This window comes from Oncorhynchus keta, unplaced genomic scaffold, assembly GCF_023373465.1.
Source record: "Oncorhynchus keta strain PuntledgeMale-10-30-2019 unplaced genomic scaffold, Oket_V2 Un_scaffold_1579_pilon_pilon, whole genome shotgun sequence".
Classification (NCBI taxonomy): Eukaryota; Metazoa; Chordata; class Actinopteri; order Salmoniformes; family Salmonidae; genus Oncorhynchus; species Oncorhynchus keta.
Window position 1 is genome coordinate 239,188 of NW_026290804.1, and position 7,959 is coordinate 247,146.

General features: G+C 48.9%; 1 long non-coding RNA gene across 1 annotated transcript; it reads right to left on the reverse strand.

The window, feature by feature from the left end:
- Positions 1-6,370: 6,370 nt before the first annotated feature.
- Positions 6,371-7,451, reverse strand: LOC127927619 (uncharacterized). The gene is made up of 2 exons (XR_008128210.1): positions 7,068-7,451; positions 6,371-6,857 (listed from the first exon to the last, which is right to left on the reverse strand). It is a non-coding gene; the product is annotated as an uncharacterized LOC127927619 (long non-coding RNA).
- Positions 7,452-7,959: the final 508 nt, after the last annotated feature.

The following is a 7,959-nucleotide window of genomic DNA, read 5'->3' on the forward strand; positions in this document are numbered from 1 at the left end:
ACAGGGGAGGTGAGTGATAGTGTTGGTGACTGGGGTCAGACAGGGGAGGTGAGTGATAGTATTGGTGACTGGGGTCAGACACAGGGGAGGTGAGTGATAGTGTTGGTGACTGGGGTCAGACAGGGGGAGGTGAGTGATAGTGTTGGTGACTGGGGTCAGACAGGGGAGGTGAGTGATAGTGTTGGTGACTGGGGTCAGACAGGGGAGGTGAGTGATAGTGTTGGTGACTGGGGTCAGACAGGGGAGGTGAGTGATAGTGTTGGTGACTGGGGTCAGACAGGGGAAGGTGAGTGATAGTGTTGGTGACTGGGGTCAGACACAGGGGAGGTGAGTGATAGTGTTGGTGACTGGGGTCAGACAGGGGAGGTGAGTGATAGTGTTGGTGACTGGGGTCAGACAGGGGAGGTGAGTGATAGTGTTGGTGACTGGGGTCAGACAGGGGAGGTGAGTGATAGTGTTGGTGACTGGGGTCAGACAGGGGAGGTGAGTGATAGTGTTGGTGACTGGGGTCAGACACAGGGGGAGGTGAGTGATAGTGTTGGTGACTGGGGTCAGACAGGGGGAGGTGAGTGATAGTGTTGGTGACTGGGGTCAGACAGGAGGAGGTGAGTGATAGTGTTGGTGACTGGGGTCAGACAGGGGAGGTGAGTGATAGTGTTGGTGACTGGGGTCAGACAGGGGAGGTGAGTGATAGTGTTGGTGACTGGGGTCAGACACAGGGGAGGTGAGTGATAGTGTTGGTGACTGGGGTCAGACACAGGGGAGGTGAGTGATAGTGTTGGTGACTGGGGTCAGACAGGGGAGGTGAGTGATAGTGTTGGTGACTGGGGTCAGACAGGGGAGGTGAGTGATAGTGTTGGTGACTGGGGTCAGACACAGGGGAGGTGAGTGATAGTGTTGGTGACTGGGGTCAGACAGAGGGAGGTGAGTGATAGTGTTGGTGACTGGGGTCAGACACAGGGGAGGTGAGTGATATTGTTGGTGACTGGGGTCAGACAGGGGAGGTGAGTGATAGTGTTGGTGACTGGGGTCAGACAGGGGAGGTGAGTGATAGTGTTGGTGACTGGGGTCAGACACAGGGGAGGTGAGTGATAGTGTTGGTGACTGGGGTCAGACAGGGGAGGTGAGTGATAGTATTGGTGACTGGGGTCAGACACAGGGGAGGTGAGTGATAGTTTTGTAGCTTCCATATTCATTCTTCTCTCTTTACGTCTCAACACACACACACACACACACACACACACACACACACACACACACACACACACACACACACACACACACACACACACACACACACACACACACACACACACACAGTGCACCCCACTCTTTGTTTCTCTGGTCCAACTAGTGGTCTCCAACCTATCGGCAATCAACCAGGCTCACTGCAAATGTGTCTGTCTGTGTGTCCTTGGATCTGTGTGTGTGTCTGTGTGTCCCTGGATCTGTGTGTGTGTCTGTGTGTCCCTGGGTCTGTGTGTCCCTGTGTGTGTGTCTGTGTGTCCCTGGGTCTGTGTGTCCCTGGGTCTGTGTGTCCCTGGGTCTGTGGGTGTGTCTGTGTATCCCTGGGTCTGTGTGTCCCTGGGTCTGTGGGTGTGCGTGTGTGTCCCTGGGTCTGTCTGTGTTTCCTTGTGTGTGTGTGTGTGTTTATGTGTATGTCCCTGTTTCCATGTGTGTGTGTGTGTGTGTGTGTGTGTGTGTGTGTGTGTGTGTGTGTGTGTGTGTGTGTGTGTGTGTGTGTGTGTGTGTGTGTGTGTGTGTGTGCCCCTGGGTCTGTGTGTCTGGCTCTGTGCGTGTGTGTGTGTGTGTGTGTGTGTGTGTGTGTGTGTGTGTGTGTGTGTGTGTGTGTGTGTGTGTGTGTGTGTGTGTGTGTGTGTGTGTGTGTGTGTGTGTGTGTGTCCCTGGGTCCGTGTGTGCGAGTTAGCCCTCTCCTCTACTGTAGTTAGAGCCAGCTGTGTTTCTGACAACTGGCTTCACTCTGCTGGAGAATAAAGGGGCTTTTGTGTAGTGAGGACCCCGACACACACACCCCGACCCAGCCTACCATTCTTATCAGGCAAACGCCACGGACACCCCAGAATTCTGTACACCGGTCGTCACAGACGCGGGGTTCTAGAATACTGGGACGAGGCACAGAGAGGGAGAGGAGACGGGGGTTCTAGAATACTGGGACGAGGCACAGAGAGGGAGAGGACACAGGGGTTCTAGAATACTGGGACGAGGCACAGAGAGGGAGAGGAGATGGGGGTTCTAGAATACTGGGACGAGGCACAGGGAGGGAGAGGAGATGGGGGGTTCTAGAATACTGGGACGAGGCACAGAGAGGGAGAGGACACAGGGGTTCTAGAATACTGGGACGAGGCACAGAGAGGGAGAGGAGATGGGGGTTCTAGAATACTGGGACGAGGCACAGGGAGGGAGAGGAGATGGGGGGTTCTAGAATACTGGGACGAGGCACAGAGAGGGAGAGGACACAGGGGTTCTAGAATACTGGGACGAGGCACAGAGAGGGAGAGGAGATGGGGTTCTAGAATACTGGGACGAGGCACAGAGAGGGAGAGGAGATGGGGGTTCTAGAATACTGGGACGAGGCACAGGGAGGGAGAGGAGATGGGGGGTTCTAGAATATTGGGACGAGGCACAGGGAGGGAGAGGAGATGGGGGGTTCTAGAATACTGGGACGAGGCACAGGGAGGGAGAGGAGATGGGGGTTCTAGAATACTGGGACGAGGCACAGAGAGGGAGAGGAGATGGGGGTTCTAGAATACTGGGACGAGGCACAGGGAGGGAGAGGAGATGGGGGTTCTAGAATATTGGGACGAGGCACAGGGAGGGAGAGGAGATGGGGGTTCTAGAATACTGGGACGAGGCACAGAGAGGGAGAGGAGATGGGGGTTCTAGAATACTGGGACGAGGCACAGGGAGGGAAAGGTGAGAGATGAAGAAGAGGGAAGGAGGGATGTAAGAAGGGAGGAGGGAGGGACTGGAAGACAGGATATATATCTGGGGACTCCCCCCTCTGTAGCTGTTAGATTTCTCTAAAAAAACTTTATCGCTCAGACAACCACAAACACGAGAAGAACGGCACCTAATGTTTGTTGTTACCGTGTTGCCATGGTAAGCAATCTTTTTGACGACAGACAGATTCAAAGAAAACACTTTTAAACGTCTTTTATCTTAGAGCCAAATGCCGTCGCACGCACACGCACGCACGCACGCACGCACGCACGCACGCACGCACGCACGCACGCACACACACACACACACACACACACACACACACACACACACACACACACACACACACACACACACACACACACACACACACACACACAGAGAAACAGAGAGAATGGAATCTTTCTCTGCTGAAAAATATTCATCGCACAGTTCAGAGACAAGCCAAGAAGTCACTATCAGACATTGTATCTAAATGTTACTCTAAATGTTACTCTCGTTATTCTGGTCGGCTTGTCTTGATACACCAAGCTACGGCGGGCAAGGCTGAGGTCCTGCCATCTCAACCAGGAAACAACATGGGCTTTAGTCTCAGAGAGTAGCAATACCGCCTTGTGTGTAAGTTTTCAACAAACTCTCACAGTCTCACTGCAGAATCAAACGTTTGTCCATAAACATTAATGTTGAATCCGAATAAGTGTATGGTTTGGGTTAAAACCAAAAGAAGACCTGCCGTCCCGGTCCACAACGCCCTAGCAAAACACAAGTCTCCTTGATGGTAATAGGCACTCGCCACTGCCTCTAGAGGTGGCTTTTGAAGTCATATCTAAACGTCCTGTTTACTTGGCGAGACGTTGAATTTGGCCCTCGAGCGACCTGACTGGTGTGTTCACACGCATGAGAGAGAGAAAGACATGGTTGTGTCTATTCCCTACATAGTGAACTCCCTTAGACCAGGGCCCTATTCCCTATATAGTGAACTCCCTTAGACCAGGGCCCTATTCCCTACATAGTGAACTCCCTTAGACCAGGGCCCTATTCCCTATATAGTGAACTCCCTTAGACCAGGGCCCTATTCCCTACATAGTGCACTACTATAGACCAGGACCCTATTCCCTATAGAGTGAACTCCCTTAGACCAGGGCCCTATTCCCTACATAGTGAACTCCCTTAGACCAGGGCCCTATTCCCTATATAGTGAACTCCCTTAGACCAGGGCCCTATTCCCTACATAGTGAACTCCCTTAGACCAGGGCCCTATTCCCTATATAGTGAACTCCCTTAGACCAGGGCCCTATTCCCTACATAGTGCACTACTATAGACCAGGGCCCTATTCCCTATATAGTGAACTCCCTATGACCAGGGCCCTATTCCCTATATAGTGTACGATACGATACAGTGATGTCACGGTTCGGTTCGATACGATACAGTGATGTCACGGTTCGGTACGATACGATACAGTGATGTCACGGTTCGGTTCGATACGATACAGTGATGTCACGGTTCGGTATGATACGATACAGTGATGTCACGGTTCGGTACGATACGATACAGTGATGTCACGGTTCGGTACGATACGATACAGTGATGTCACGGTTCGGTACGATACGATACAGTGATGTCACGGTTCGGTACGATACGATACAGTGATGTCACGGTTCGGTACGATACGATACAGTGATGTCACGGTTCGGTTCGATACGATACAGTGATGTCACGGTTCGATACGATACGATACAGTGATGTCACGGTTCGGTGCGATACGAGACAGTGATGTCACGGTTTGGTACGATACGTTACAGTGATGTCACGGTTCGATACGATACGAGACAGTGATGTCACGGTTCGGCACGATACGATACAGTGATGTCACGGTTCGGGTACGATACGTTACAGTGATGTCACGGTTCGATACGATACGATACAGTGATGTCACGGTTCGGTACGATACGATACAGTGATGTCACGGTTCGGTACGATACGTTACAGTGATGTCACGGTTCGATATGATACGAGACAGTGATGTCACGGTTCGATACGATACGTTACAGTGATGTCACGGTTCGATACGATACGATACAGTGATGTCACGGTTCGGTACGATACGATACAGTGATGTCACGGTTAAATACGATACGATACAGTGATGTCACGGTTCGGTACGATACGAGACAGTGATGTCACGGTTCGATACGATACGATACAGTGATGTCACGGTTCGGTACGATACGATACAGTGATGTCACGGTTCGGTACGATACGATACAGTGATGTCACGGTTCAATACGATACGATACAGTGATGTCACGGTTCGGTACGGTACGAGACAGTGATGTCACGGTTCGATACGATACGATACAGTGATGTCACGGTTCGGTACGATACGATACAGTGATGTCACGGTTCGGTACGATACGTTACAGTGATGTCACGGTTCGATATGATACGAGACAGTGATGTCACGGTTCGGTACGATACGATACAGTGATGTCACGGTTCGGTATGATACGATACAGTGATGTCACGGTTCGGTACGATACGATACAGTGATGTCACGGTTCGGTACGATACGATACAGTGATGTCACGGTTCGGTACGATACGATACAGTGATGTCACGGTTCGGTACGATACGATACAGTGATGTCACGGTTCGGTACGATACGATACAGTGATGTCACGGTTCGGTACGATACGATACAGTGATGTCACGGTTCGGTACGATACGAGACAGTGATGTCACGGTTCGGTACGATACGATACAGTGATGTCACGGTTCGGTACGATACGATACAGTGATGTCACGGTTCGGTACGATACGATACAGTGATGTCACGGTTCGGTACGATACGAGACAGTGATGTCACGGTTCGGTACGATACGAGACAGTGATGTCACGGTTCGGTACGATACGATACAGTGATGTCACGGTTCGGTACGATACGAGACAGTGATGTCACGGTTCGGTACGATACGAGACAGTGATGTCACGGTTCGGTACGATACGAGACAGTGATGTCACGGTTCGGTACGATACGAGACAGTGATGTCACGGTTCGGTACGATACGATACAGTGATGTCACGGTTCGGTACGATACGATACAGTGATGTCACGGTTCGGTATGATACGAGACAGTGATGTCACGGTTCGGTACGATACGATACAGTGATGTCACGGTTCGTTACGGTTTCGATACATCGACAAAATAAATGCCTGAGAAATATGCCATGTGTATTTAGATTCATGTATTATAATAATAAACATGGGTAGCTTGAAAACAACGGGAAACACAGCAGTGTAACAGGAAACACAATGGTCAATTAACTTCAACAAGAGTCCAGACGTAGATATCAAATTAATTCACTTCATTAAATAGGACCACTTGAGACCGGTTACTTGATTTAAAAAAATATATATATATATATATATGTTTTCAAGTTCTTCTTTCAAGTTCTTCTTTTCAGAAGATCAGTCTATCAACATGATATGCAGTAAGCACAGCCATGTAGCTGTGACAATGTCAGCCGCTGTGGAGAACAGCTTCTCGATAGGGACAGAGGTCCCAGGCACAGCCAGGTAGCTGTGACAATGTCAGCCGCTGTGGAGAACAGCTTCTCGATAGGGACAGAGGTCCCAGGCACAGCCAGGTAGAGCCTTGCTAACATGGCAACATGAGGATATATTAACCCTTTGGTCTTCTACCATGTAAATGGATCAGCATCCAGGGGAATACAGTCCACTTCCCTGTCCTCTACGACCTTGACCTTTGACTTGGTTCTCTGCTCCTGGGTCGTGAACAACTTCCCCAAAAAAGCTAATTCCTGGCGGACTTCTTTTCTGGAGGAGAACCCCTGTCGACTGACAGTCTCTGGAGAAGGGTTGGCTCCTGTGACCCTGCAGAATTAAATTAGATAAAATGTACTATTTCTGAAGCGATGATGTACTTACTATCTCTGAAGTGGCTTTAAAAATTATGATTTGACGTTGGAAATATATAATCAGACACTATCATGACAATTACAATTATTACTTTATAATGAATTGTTAAATCATTAATTAAATAAAATAAAAAATGTCACATTTTAACGAAATAAATACAAAAACCTGCTGTATATTGGTCACAGTCTCTCTGCTGTGAGTCCGTCGTAGACTGTCAGACGAGCAGCAGCATCCAGGTGCAGCAGGGACTTGAGGTGTGTAAGAAGTCTTGGACACCAGGGTCAGCATATCTTAGCCGTCTTGACATCCCTTACTGCCGTGTTCATCTTCATCGGATGCTCTCAGGATCGTTGTTTTTCAGAGGTGCCTGCTATTCTGTTAGACTCACAGACATCATTCAAACAGTTTTAGAAACGTCAGAGTGTTTTGTAAGACCGAGGTGTCTGCTCATCTGTCGTCTGCCAATCTCTCTCTCTCTCTCTCTCTCTGTCTCTCTCTCTCTATCTCTGTCTCTCACTCTCTTTCTCTCTCTCTCTCTCTCTCTCTCTCTCTCTCTCTCTCTCTCTCTCTCTCTGTCTCTCTCTCTCTCTCTCTCTCTCTCTGTCTCTCTCTCTCTCTCTCTCTCAGTATCTCTCTCTGTCTCTCTCTGTCTCTCTCTGTCTCTCTCTCTCTCTGTCTCTCTCTCTCTCTCTCTCTGTCTCTCTCTCTCTCTCTCTCTCTCTCTCTCTTTAAATAGATAATAAACAAAAGTGAAATTAACACTAAAGAACGAACAGTAAATATTACACTCACAGAATAAAGACATTTCAAATATCATATTATGTCTATATACAGTGTTGTAATGATGTGGAAATAGTTAAAGTACAAAAGGGAAAATAAATCAACATAAATATGGGTTCTATTTACAATGGTGTTTGTTCTTCACTGGTTGCCCTTTTCTTGTGGCAACAGGTCACAAATCTTGCTGCTGTGATGGAACACGGTGTAATTTCACCCAGTAGATATGGGAGTTTATCAAAATTGGATTTGTTTTCAAATTCTTTGTGAATCTGTGTAA